Source organism: Poeciliopsis prolifica, unplaced genomic scaffold (genome assembly GCF_027474105.1).
Source record: "Poeciliopsis prolifica strain line A6 unplaced genomic scaffold, Auburn_PproV2 SCAFFOLD071, whole genome shotgun sequence".
Classification (NCBI taxonomy): Eukaryota; Metazoa; Chordata; class Actinopteri; order Cyprinodontiformes; family Poeciliidae; genus Poeciliopsis; species Poeciliopsis prolifica.
Window position 1 is genome coordinate 783,935 of NW_026562446.1, and position 6,599 is coordinate 790,533.

Genomic DNA, 6,599 nt, shown 5'->3' on the forward strand with positions numbered 1-6,599 from the left:
TGATGTTTTAATTCAAAATTTCTTTGTGAATCAGTTCCTTCAGATACACATCATTTCATTCTCCTTCACTGTACAAGGCTATAAAAAGTTCACAGCAACAGCACAAACATACAAAATAGTCATTTTTACCAAATTCATGTTTTTCCTCCTCTGCTCTCCTTAAATACATCTGAACTCTGGTGAGGAACCAGCCATAGAAAAAAGATTCAAGTCAGTGTTTACAATCTTATTTACAGAGAACATTGATCAAAGTGCATTGAAGAGAGTCCTGATTTACAGTCACGTCTCTGAGGGAGGAAATATATTTACACTGTTTACAAACGCTGCAACCATGGTGATCTCAGCAGCAGCAATAATAATAATGCAATGAACAGAAGAAACCTTAATGTCAGTCAGCAAAGCATGATCAGAAATATTAACAATCTGTTTCATAATTAAATACTTTTAGTCTCCAGACTTGTTCCCCGTTGAGACCTGAGAACTTTGACCCGGTTTGAATCGGAACCAGGAAACGGGTTGATGAAGACGCCTGGTTCTTCAGAGGTTCAGTCCAGGCTGGACATGAAAGACCCTCAAAGACAAACTGTTCTCTGAACAGACGGCAAAGACGACGCCGGAAAAGCAAGAATAAAAATTCCTCAACACTGTGGAGTGAATGTGGAAAACTCATGGAAGTATTCACATAATAAATAACATTTCCTCTTCACCACAGATCAGGACTTAATGCACTTCTGAAGGCATGTGGTTGAACTGTAAGGTCCGCCGTTACGGCGAACCGTTGGCATCGTAACACGGAGGAGGTTTCCGCAAGGAGAAGAAATAAAAAACCAAAATCCTGAGAACGATCAGGATAAATCATCGTCTGTGCTCACTATGGAAATCTGTCAACAGAAAAGGAGGAAGGAAAAGATGGGATTTTATTTAACTTTGTGAGGAAATGGCAGCATTTTCAACCACATCTCAAAATATTGACTTGAAGATTTCCAAATATCAAATTTAAAAAAAATTAAACTCACCGCTGGGTAGGTGTGGCCCACGTTGGCGCCGTGGCGGGTGATGTCGATGTTGAGGTCTTCTTCTGTGGTTTTCAGGTAGACTGGGTTGTCAAAGTTCATGCTCTTCTGGTTCTTCAGCTGCCAGTTCCTCCACATCAGGTAGGCGCCCGCTCCGGCCATGGCCAGCAGCACTGCAGCAGAGACACAGGCTGCTGGGAAACAGATTTGACCTCATGTTTGACCTTAGAGGAGGAGGCAGAGGCACTTACAGACAGGTAGGTTGGCCCAGGCAGCAGCAGAGCCTCTGGCTGTGGAGTCCACTTGGATAGATGTGCTCACATTGGCTTCTGGAAGAGACGACAAAATCAGTAACTTCCATAAACTTTAAAGAGTTTAGGATAGGGTCATGGTCTACACAAAACCTGCAAAACTCATTCTTAGATAATGTTCAAGTTTTCTTAGTTCATTGAGCTGTTTTAAGACTTCTTGTCATCAATTCCAAAATAAAATATAAACAGATTCACCACTGTACAATCGTATAGCTTTGAAAAGTAGAAGTGGAGCCTCCTGCACAAACAAGCAGCAAATGGTTTCTAGATTCCTGTAGTCTTTTCCAGCAGCCATTGTACAGTGCAAACAGCAGTAAAACCTGCTGGGATGTTTCATTTGGAGGGTTTTTATAAAGGCTCATTTTCTGAAGCAGAAAATATTTGCCAAATATCAGCTTGGTGTAAATCTAAAGCTCTCAATCAAAACGAGCTTCAGCAAATTCCTGCATTAATCTTTACAAATGCAGAATAGGGGGGTAAAAAAGGTTCCAATAGCAAAGCTAAAAATCTTCCAGCAGGTTTTGAGGTTTGTAAACTACAGTCAGGCAAGAATGTAGGTTTTGTTTGAGCCAAATATTGCATGTGTACTTCCCATTTTCTACCACTAGATGGCGCTCCTGTACTAGATTAATTTGTCAGAGCTTTAAACTCTTCCAGCAGCAGAGAGGTGATGACCGAATGTCACATGGATTGTTCAGCATTTAGCAACAAGTCACAGGGATTCCTCATGTTTCTGATCAAAATTACTTCAGTAAAATAAAAGACAGGGAATTTAAGTTCTTCCAAGAGTTTCCAGGTTGAAATGATCCAACTGAACATTTATAATCTCAGCTGGATTAGAAGATTTGAGGAATTACAGGTTAATTTCAGCTCTTAGATTCAGATCAGGACCAAAGCAGCAGAAGTTTCAGTTAAAGCAGAAGAGAAGGTTAAATCAGAAAAATCTTTGCCAAGAGGAAAAAACGAAGCTACTTGATTTGAGAGCCCAGCATGCTGAGATGACGGCGTTAGGTTTTACCTTTAGGCTGCGTTACAGCTTCACTACCGTCCTCACAGGAAGAGTCTGTCACTAGAAGAGCAACAACAAACCTTAAGCATTCAAGGTCGTCCCATTTCTGAGTTTTCTTTGAATGTAGACCAGATCTCTGGAGAGTAAACTGGTTTATCTGATGCAAATCAAGAGGATGGGAGAGTCGTTGCAATCTGCATGAATGGTTTCACCATCCTGTAATAAACGACTCACACTGGGAAGTCTGGTCCTTTTGCCTGGAAAGGCCAGTTCATGTGGGGAGGTGTGAATGTGGAACTGAACTCTGGTCCACCTACAAACATCGGCCGTTTGGTTGAAGTGAAGGCTGGTGCAGTTTGAATGCATATGAACGAACCACAGATTGTTCCTAAAGCAGGAAGTGAACTACAGCGTAGGGCATTCTGGGTAAATACAGTGAAACAAATGCTAGCTAGTTTAGTGCTAACGGGAGAAATGGCTTGTGGTCTTTTGCCAAAGACAAAATAAATAAAACTAAAATCTGATGTCACTTTTTGTGATGAAGGTTATTTATTGTAATTTATTGACTATACTGGAGCCTTTGGTCTTATTGCACAATGATCAGAGGCGTCGTCACACTGTGTGCATAAACTTCTATTTGAGTTCTGCAGCCAAATCTGGATTCCTAATGTAGAACAAATTGCAGGGTTCATTTTGTTACATTATCCCACATATAGCATATTATTAGGCTCTGAAAACAGTCAGTAATGATCATATTCCTGTGAATTATCACAAATATCAAGAAGCTGCTGACATTTCTGAGGAGCTTTGAGTTTCTCGGTTCTGATCAGTCATTCTGTGAAGAGGAAAATAAAAAGCTTTCTTCATGAAATGTAAACAAACCTGCCCACTCAAAGCATTATGGGATTTCAAGTTTCTCATTGTAAGCAATGAGAAACTGAAACGTCTATGATTTCAGCTCCAACTGAAGGAAAAACCTCCACTGATCTGTAACGGCGTGAACAATAAAAACAGTCGTTTGTCGCTGTGAGTTGAGCTTCTGTTCACTTTGTGTTTCTAACTGGATTAGAGTCGGCCGGAGCAGCAGCCTCACAAAGCTCTACAGTTCCCGGTCGGCCCAGCTGGAAAATGGGCTGGACGGGCAGGAATTAGTCTTAAAGGGTCAGGCACCCATTTTCACTGCAACCAACAGAGGTTCAGCCTCCAAATGGGATTTAAATAAGCTTCCCAATATAAAGAACTAAAATTGACCAAGTTTAGGGTAAATACTTCAATGAAATGTGGAACAACCAGAAACTAGAGGAGGAAATGGAAGCAAACTTAGAAGATCAAGGATGCAGTCGAGCTGGGTGATAAAATTTAGGTTTTAAGGTTTGATATCTGAAAGATATGGATCCCCCCGTTCTGTTGGGTTTTTTGAACAGACAACCTCAGCATGTTTTATACTCCCAGTTAAAACTCTTAATCCTCCACAGATTCTCAGCGTTTCCTGCAGTTTGTTCTGAGCGCCGTCATGAAGACGGTCCAGCGATCCGCGAGTCCCGGCTGGAACCAGAGTCCAATTAGTGCTGCGGATTCAGCTGTCAGGTTTCTGTTGGGTTTGAAAAGGCTAATCTGTGAAAGGAGCGAAGCCGCAGGGAAAAACAAAGCGAGTCTCTAAGCAACCGGTCGTCCAGCAGGAGGGAAAGGCCAGCGCCGCTGCTCTGCCTTCACTCCTGCAACCGCTAATTGTTGCAAACAATCCTGGAGCCGCTGCAAACTGGACCACTGCAGACATTTACCCACAACTTAAATTGCAAGACGCCGCTTCCTTTTCTCCTCTAGAAGCCTTAAAAACAGGCGAGTGGTTCTTACTATATTGAAAACAAAAAAGACTTCAGCAGTGGAAAGAGGTTGATGTTGAAAAGCTGCAGCAGCAGAATCAGTGTTTGCATTTCTGTGCAGAGCTCACCGGGTCTGCAGCGCTGGCCGTCTGCTGCCAGCTCCTGGCCTGCAGGACACACGCAGCTGTACTTGGGGGAATGTTTGTTGATCTGTGGAGCAGGAAGACACAAGAAGCTGCAGCCGCCATTTTCACTTTTCTCTGTGCACCAGTTGGTACCTGCAAAAAACAAAACATGAATAAATCACTGAGTAACTGAAGCCCAAATCAAGCTGGAGAACTTGTTCCACACCAGTTCTGGGTTAAACTGGGTGACCTTTGACCCCTCACCAGCCAGCTGGATCAGCTCATGGTAGACGATGACGTCCTGAGGGTCGTTCAGGTTGCTGGCGAGCGTGACGACATCAGAACCAGAGAACTTGTTGGCGCCGAAGATGGCTTTGTTTTCACCGTCCGTCCAGAAAACCCGATCCTGCCAACAGAACCAAACATGGCCGACTTTTACATACTGATCATTTCAATAATCAATTATTCTGATCAATGGTAATATTTTTTTTACAGATTTTTATTTGACTAAATCCTTTTTGTACAATTAGAAATAATTCTGTAAACATTTTATTGCTTAAAACTTTGTATTTGACTGTTATGTTTTATGAAACATTTTGAATTTGCTGAAATGTGCTAAACAAATAAACTTTATTAAAAAGCAGCAGCATTTCTTCAGTAAGTCTAAATGAACGAAAGCTGAAGGCCAAACGAACCTCGAACACGGTGAGAGCGAATGGATGAGCCAGGAAGTCTGCAGACTAAATGAGGCCTAATCGATGTTCTTAGTGACCAGAGGATCAATAAGGCCTTAATCAGCCCAGAGGTTCAAACTGATGAAACATGAGGATGGAGGCTCTATTAAAACATTCCTCACCATCTTCCATGTTCTTTCAGCAAACAGTTGAGACAGAGCTGGTTTTGGTTCCACCACTATTGACCTGCTGCTTTAGCCGCCATTGAAAGTTTTATTAAAAGTCTGTCTGTCAGGATTCCGGTTGTGAGAGCGTGTGCGTGAGAGTGTGAGTGGGAGTGTTACATCTTCTTTCAGCGAGGATCTTCGTGAGGAGCCTGTGGAGCCAGCGCAGGTGACGCTGATTTGCCTCATCAGCGTGCTGGAATATAGGAGCGGCAGAATCCTCCAGTCATCCCTAGATGGTTAACGCTACCGGTAGTCACTCTGGCCTCACCTGTTGAAAACTTGTTTCTTGAACCTTGTTGTGTAACTCGAAGTTACTTACTCTCCGTATCCTGTTCGTTTCCAGGACTTTTTGTGTTCTCGTTTCAAGAAGCTCCTGAGATTGCCTGCCTGCTCCGCCGTTTCCACTGACTCCATCCTGTTCCAACCACCCGAGCTAACTCCTCGCACTCCCTCCGGCACCGTTGCACACCCTCACGCCGGATCCTGACGCCTCACCCCTAAGCTCTGGAAAATCCGCACCAATGTAAACCAGCTCCTGATTCCTCCTCCGAACTCACATTCTGAACCCATTATAATTCAGCTCTCGTTTCAGGCCAACCTGGTCGAGCGACCCTCGCCGCATATCGAAGTCCAGAGGACTGAATTTTATTTGTCCTGTTGTAAATAAATCACTTACCTTTCTATCCAGTGTGTGGTTACTGCATGTGGGTCCGCAAGTTAAATCAAACCATGTCACTGTCAGTCTGCAGATCATGTGACCAAACCAGAAAACACACTGAAAACATAGAGAACAGCAAGAAAAAGTGAAAGTTATCAAAAATGTTCATACTCGAGGAAAGTATGATGTACTCCAAAATATGCTAAAGTAAAGTAGTGAAGTATTTTTACTTTGTTACTATACAACACTGAATCAAATAAATACACCACAAGATTCATTGTATTTCATTGAGATGTTAAGGAACAGACCACCACAAGGTCCAGAACCTTTGTGAAGTCAATGAAAGCGATTGATGGTTTTAAATACTTTACAAAATAAAGTAAGATGCTTTTGTGTGAGTCAACGTGTCTCCTGCATCAGGTAAAGCTGCAAGTCTTTCAGGTTTTGTTTTTACCACCTTTGCACATCTGATAGGCAACATTGTTGCCATTCTTCTTGACAAAGTAAAAAAAACAAACTCATCCAGTGTGAATGGAGACTGTCTGTGAGTATCGATTTACAAATCTTTTAAGAGATGCTGAATTGAGGTTTGGATTTTGTCTGCCTCATTCTAAATCAGGACATGGTTTAAGTAAATGAATAGTTTTGACTGCGTGTCTAGGGATGTTGTCTGAGGTTTGTTCTCTAACAAACATCTGAGTACATCAGTCGACTGCTTTCTGACATCTAAAAATCATTTTATTTGGAGGAATCAAACTA

The 6,599-nt window shown here is 42.3% G+C and overlaps 1 pseudogene; it reads right to left on the reverse strand.

Moving 5' to 3' along the window:
• Positions 1–845: 845 nt before the first annotated feature.
• On the reverse strand, positions 846–5,596 carry LOC129351994 (very low-density lipoprotein receptor-like; annotated as a pseudogene).
• Positions 5,597–6,599: the final 1,003 nt, after the last annotated feature.